Below are 7,378 nucleotides of genomic sequence, written 5' to 3'. Positions count from 1 at the left end.
CTACGGACACGAGGGAATTCACGGCCACAAGGGAACTCAGGGGTACACGGGACTACACAGACTCCAGGGATATCACAGACACGGGACTACGGCAGGAACACGGCTCACCACCCCACCTCACGGCACGGGATATCTGAGTTTTCTCACCGGCTGATCGCCACCCCTTTAATAAATTCCCCTTCGGGGTGTTGAGAAAACAGACCAGATTGTACGTGTTGTTTCTCTACCCGTCACATCTGGTGGAGAATGCGGAGTTAACACCGAGAAACGAAACGAATGAAACGTCCTGCATATCAGGTCTCTATCTCTCTCTCTCTCACTTTCTACCACTGAAGGAAATGGACGAGATCACGCGCCAGCTCACAGAGATCTCCCTCCGCCAGCAGCAGTTCACGGAAGCGCTGGGACGACGGCAGGACCGTACAGAGCGCATTGTGGAGAGGATAAGCGAGACGATGGCTACCAGAGTGTCCCCACCGGATCCCCAGGCGAAAGCACACCTTCTCCTAACAAAACTGGGGGAACAAGACGACATAGAAGCCTACCTCCATACGTTTGAGGTAATTGCCACACGGGAGAACTGGGTCAAGCCAGAGTGGGCTCGGATTCTGGCGCCGTTCCTATCCGGAGAAGCACAACTGGCGTATTACGCCCTCCCACCCCCGACCAATGAGAGCTACGAGGCCCTAAAGGCGGAGATTCTTGCCCGGGTAGGGCTGTCACCGGTGAGCGCAGCTCAAAAATTCTTCCAGTGGAGCTACAATGAGCAAGTCCCGGTGAGAGCTCAGGCCGCCCAGATCTCATGGATCGCCCATCTTTGGCTGCTCGCCGGAGAGCCCTCAGCCGTGCAGGTAGCAGAAAAGGTTGTGGTCGATCGCCTCCTGCGAGCCCTACCCCGCCGTCTCCGCCACTCGGTCGGCATGCGCGGACCTGCAACTCTCCGGAGCCTGGTCGAGTCGGTGGAGTTAGCAGAAGCCTCTACCGCCCGTGAGACGGGAGAGAGAGAGAGACTGCCGCCCCGGAGGGTGAACCTCCCATGGCGACTATCGGAGGGTACCTCACGACCAGGCAACAGACCAGCGGCTCCCAACCCTGTCGATGAGCCAATGCCAACAGAGCCGTCTACACCGAGCACCAGGATCTGGATGGCGGGCTGCACGGGGCACTGGCCGACCCCACCTGGAGCACCGATGAGGACGGTGCACATAAACGGCCGGCCGGTTACAGCCACCCTGGACTCAGGAAGCTCGGTGACGCTGGTCCAGCCCAGGATTGTCCCGCCCCATACTGAGAGGTCGTCCATAATCCCCATCACCTGCGTGCATGGAGATACGCGGGAGGTCCCTGCATGTCGGATTACTGTGGCCACACGACAGGGATCTTGGGCACTGGAGGTGGGGATCGTGGATGACCTACCAGTACCAGTATTACTCGGGCGGGATTACCCGGGGTTTGGACAGCTGATGACTACATCCATCAGACCCACCGAGCAGGGAGGCCGCCGTCGACGACAACCCCGGCCGAAGCTAAGGAAGCGCTGCCCGGCTCTGATGGCTACGGAGAGCGAACGGGAGGGTGAGTACCAGGACCCTAATCTCTTCTCTGACCTGTTCCAACAGATAACCGGCGGAGGCTCTTTTGGAAAGGAACAAAGAGAAGACGAACGACTCCGAAACTGTTGGAACCAGGTACGAGTAGTCGAGGAAGAAGTCCGAATTCCGGGTCCACACACCTTCCCGTATTTCATCATCAAGAATGGTCTGCTGTACTGTGTCGCCCAGAGGCGGGGGGAGGAAAAACAGCTATTGGTGGTTCCAAAAGGAAAGACGGCAACCATTTTGGAGCTGGCTCATGCCCACCCCATGGCGGGTCATTTGGGAGCCGCCAATACGGCCCAACGCATCAAGGACCGCTTCCACTGGCCCGGCCTGGACGCAGAGGTCAAAAGACACTGCCAAGCCTGCCCGACATGCCAGAAGACGTCCCCCAAACGGCCTCCCCCCAGCCCTCTCATCCCTTTACCCATCATCGAGGTACCCTTCGAGCGCATAGGGATGGACCTGGTGGGACCGCTGCCCAAGTCTGCCCGGGGACATGAGCACATACTGGTCATAGTCGACTACACCACCCGGTACCCGGAAGCCATACCCCTGAAGAAGGCCACCTCCAAGGCCATTGCAAAGGAGCTGTTCCTCTTCTTTAGCCGGGTGGGTATCCCCTCGGAGGTTCTGACTGACCAGGGGACCCCGTTTATGTCCAGGTTGATGGCCGACCTCTGTCACCTCCTACAGGTAAAACAACTACGCACATCCGTGTATCACCCTCAGACGGACGGACTAGTGGAAAGGTTCAACCAAACCTTGAAGCGGATGTTGCGACGGGTGGTGGCAGAGGATGGGCGCGACTGGGACCTCATGCTGCCGTACGTGCTGTTTGGGGTCCGGGAGGTGCCTCAAGCATCCACAGGATTCACCCCTTTTGAACTTCTTTTCGGCCGGCAGCCCAGAGGCCTACTCGACGTGGCCAAGGAAGCGTGGGAGCAACAACCAGCCCCACACCGTAGTGTCATTGAGCACGTACGGCAGATGAAAACTCGCATCGACCGAGTGATGCCTCTCGTTCGGGAACACCTCGCCGAGGCCCAGTGTGCCCAACGGAGGCTATATGACCGGCCCGCCCAACCTCGGGAGTTCCAGCCAGGCGACCGAGTGCTGCTCTTACTCCCGACGGCCACCTCGAAATTCCTGGCATCCTGGAGTGGGCCTTATACCGTTGTGGAAAAGGTAGGGCCGGTCAACTACCGTGTCCGTCAACCGGGACGCCGAAAGGAGGAGAAACTCTACCATGTGAACCTGTTAAAGAGATGGATAGCGCCACCAGCCCAGATGGCTGCATTTGCAGCGACGGAGCCTCCAGAGATCCCCATGGGGGAGCATCTGTCGGCTGTCCAGAAGCAGGATCTTCGCACTCTGGTCAGTCAGTTCTATGACATCTTCTCCGAGAGGCCCGGGCAGACTAGGATCGTCCAGCACGAGATTCGCACCCCTCCTGGTCTCATCATCAGGCAGCGTCCATACCGGGTCCCGGAAGCTCGCCGGCTGGCTATAGAAGAGGAGATCACCCGCATGAAGGAGTTAGGGGTGATAGAGCCCTCCCGCAGTCCCTGGTCGAGCCCTATCGTGATGGTCCCCAAGCCCGATGGCACTCTCCGCTTTTGCAATGACTTTCGTCGGCTAAACGAAGCCTCCAGCTTTGATGCATACCCCATGCCCCGAGTGGATGAGCTTCTCGACCGCCTTGAAAAGGCGCGCTATATCACCACCCTGGACCTGACGAAGGGGTACTGGCAGGTACCACTGGCTCCAGATGCGAGGGAAAAAACTGCATTTAGTACCCCATCTGGACACTGGCAGTATAAAGTACTCCCGTTTGGGCTCCACGGGGCTCCAGCGACCTTCCAGAGGATGATGGACATACTGCTAAGGCCACATCAAGCATATGCAGCAGCATACATTGACGATCTGGTCATCCACTCGGAGAGCTGGGGTGAACACCTTGACAGATTGCGGAGAGTACTAATCGATCTGAGGAAAGCGGGACTGATTGCAAATCCACGTAAATGCCACCTGGGGCTCGACGAAGCTCAGTACCTGGGGTTCCGGGTCGGAAGAGGGCTGATCCAGCCCCAGGAGAAAAAGGTGGAGGCCATCCGGAAAGCCCCACGGCCTCAGAACAAAAACCAGGTACGAGCTTTTCTGGGACTTGCGGGATACTACAGATGTTTCATCCCTAACTTCTCTTCGGTAGCCAGCCCCCTGACCGACCTGACCAAAAAGGGGCAGCCGGAGACGGTCAGCTGGAACCCGGACGCCGAACAAGCCTTCCACATCTTGCAGCAGGCCTTGTCCTCCTCACCGGTACTGCACGCTCCAGACTATAGCTGCCCCTTTACCCTCCAGACAGACGCCTCGGACACCGGTCTGAGCGCGGTGTTATCGCAGGACTGCGGGGGTGAGGAACACCCGGTGGTGTATATCAGCAAGAAACTCACCCCCGCCGAAACCCGATATGCCACAGTCGAAAAGGAGGCCCTGGCCATAAAGTGGGCAGTCCTGGAGCTCCAATATTATCTACTGGGAAGAAGTTTTACCTTGGTAACAGACCATGCACCTCTCCAGTGGATGGCAAAGGCAAAGAATACAAACGCTCGAGTAACCCGCTGGTTCCTGGCGCTCCAGGACTTCCACTTCACGGTGAGACACCGAGCCGGGGCCTCAAACGGAAACGCCGACGGTCTGTCGAGGATTTGGTCAGGTTGGACGTCCCGGTCAGGTAAGACCCCTCCCCAACAACCACAACCATCAGTCAGCAGGACGTCCCGTCGTTACAAGTCGACGCTTAGGGGGGGGGGATGTGGCGAGTCACCCCTGGCGCAATCAGCGTCGCCATGGGAACAGACTGAGAGAACGAGCCACAGCTGTCGGTCGTCAAGGGATCATCAGAGCCGGCATAAAAGCCTGCTTCACAGGAAGCACAGGGAGCTACGACTCAGTGGTAAGAGTGTCTCTAACTGTTGTCTCTCCTGTACCTTTTGCCAGGCTCGGACTATTGACGGCCAACAGCAGCCAAGGACTCGGGAACCCACGCACCCAGCCACTGCGCTACGGACACGAGGGAATTCACGGCCACAAGGGAACTCAGGGGTACACGGGACTACACAGACTCCAGGGATATCACAGACACGGGACTACGGCAGGAACACGGCTCACCACCCCACCTCACGGCACGGGATATCGGAGTTTTCTCACCGGCTGATCGCCACCCCTTTAATAAATTCCCCTTCGGGGTGTTGAGAAAACAGACCAGATTGTACGTGTTGTTTCTCTACCCGTCACAGAGAGTTAAACTATCTTGCCACATATGGATTATGTAAGTGTTTAACAGCATGCAAATGCATACATCATCTTTTCAAAAACTAAACTAAGTTAAACTTCAGTTCAAAACGTACCACGATACATAAATGTATAATAAACATGAAATTTTACAATAATGTTTCTGTCACACAGAGCATGTCTATTTTATGATCTGGGGGGATGGTAATACCATATTGAAATATATTCTGTTTATATTCTGCAGATAGATTTATGTCCTACACAAGTCAAGACTTATCATCTACACAAAAGGTAAAATTCTAGGAATAATTTTGTACTATAATGTAAACATGGACCATTTCATGTCGCAGAACACACAAAATGCACAACATGCGATAATCCTTTCTCCCAAATATCATAAAATAGAGACTGTGTCTGTCCCCCGGATTAGCAAACATAAAATAAGGCGTAAACCTCTCAAAGGTCGGAAACGCTAGACATAGTTGCTCCTCTGCGCTTAAAGAAAATGACAGACCGACACCGTGGAATAATGAACACACTCAGGCTCTAAAGAAAGCGGCACGGAAAATGGAGCGCAACTTTAAGAAAACTAAATTAGAGGTATTTTGTACTGCCTGGAAGAATAGTATTAAAAATACAGGAAAGCCCTATAAACGTCTAGATCCGCCTACCTTTCATCACTAATAGAAGAAAACCAGCATAACCCTAGGTTTTTATTTGATACAGTGGCTAAATTAACCAAAAATAAATCGTCAGCGACTTCTGATTCTGTATACCAGCATAGCAGTGATGATTTTTTGAACTATTTCACAAATAAAATCCAAGATATTCGAGAAAAAAATGATAACTATGCAACCAGAAGTGAAACCCGCTGAACAAACGACTAACTACAGCACCTCTTCTACTATCTACTATTATTTTCTACTATAGATCACAATGAACTCTCTAAAATCATTAGATTATCTAAATCCACTGCATGCATGTTAGACCCTATACCTACAAATCTACTGAAAGAGATGCTCCCAGAAATTATAGATCCTCTACTCAGCATTATTAACTCATCTCTGACATTAGGACATGTGCCTAAAGTATATAAGGTGGCTCTTATAAGGCCCCTTGTAAAAAAAAAACATCTCGACCCTGGAGAAGTAGTTAACTACAAACCTATTTTGAATCTACCTTTCTCATCTAAAGTTCTGGAAAAAGTAGTCTCAACTCAAATATGTTCCTTCCTCCAAAGGAATGAGATTAATGAAGATTTCCAGTCTGGATTTAGAGCACATCACAGTACAGAGACTGCTCGGATTAGAGTTACAAATGATCTGCTTATGGCGTCTGACCGAGGTTGTATCTCCTTATTGGTGCTGCTAGATCTTAGTTCTGCATTCGACACCATTGACAACAGTACACTCCTACATAGACTCGAAAATGATGTGTGTATTAAGGAAATAGCTTTGAAATGGCTTAGATCTTATTTATGCAACCGTTTTCAATATGTAGCAATAAATAATGAGGTATCACGCAAATCGCAAGTCCAGTACGGTGTACCACAGGGCTCAGTCTTAGGGCCTATGCTCTTCGCATTAAACATGCTACCTCTAGGAGATATAATAAAGCGACACGGAGTAAACTTTCACTGTTATGCTGATGATACACAACTTTATATTTCCTCGAAGCTTCATGAAACACAGCAATTCCATTAAATAGTGGAATGCATAGTCGATATAAAAAAGTGGATGAGTAGCAATTTTTTATTACTGAACTCGGACAAAACTGAAGTGTTACTTATCGGACCGAAAACCGCCCTACGTAACAACCAAGAATACTGCTTAAATATTGATGGATGTTCCATAAAACCCTCATCTTCAGCTAAGAATCTTGGCTTTATATTCGATAGTACTCTGTCATTTGAGAACCAGGTCGCCAACACCTGTAAAATTGCGTTTTTCGATCTTAAAAATATATCTAAACTACGTCATATGATGTCGCCATCAGATGCAGAGAAGCTTATTCATGCCTTTATGACATCAAGACTATATTACTTTAATGCACTATTAGGTGGTTGCCCTGCAGGCCTATTACAAAAACTCCAACTGGTCCAAAATGCGGCAGCTCGAGTTCTTACACGTACACAAAAGTATGACTATATTAGCACGGTTCTGTCAACCTTGCACTGGTTACCTATAAAGCGTCGCATTAACTTTAAAATCTTGCTTATTACCTATAAAGCCCTGCATGGTTTAGCTCCTCACTACTTGAGAAAACTTCTCACGTATTACAGTCCATCACGTGCACTACGCTCTCAGGCGTCAGGTCAGTTGGTAATACCTAGAATTTCAAAATCAAGTGCAGGCGGCAGATCCTTTTCCTATCTAGCGCCTAAACTTTGGAACAGTCTTCCCTGCACTGTCCGGGAGGCAGACACACTCTGTCAGTTTAAATCTAGACTAAAGACGCATCTTTTAAATCTTGCATACACTACGCTA

Source organism: Barbatula barbatula, assembly GCF_947034865.1.
Source record: "Barbatula barbatula genome assembly, chromosome: 15".
Lineage (NCBI taxonomy): Eukaryota > Metazoa > Chordata > Actinopteri > Cypriniformes > Nemacheilidae > Barbatula > Barbatula barbatula.
Note: the sequence above shows the minus strand (reverse complement) of the source record.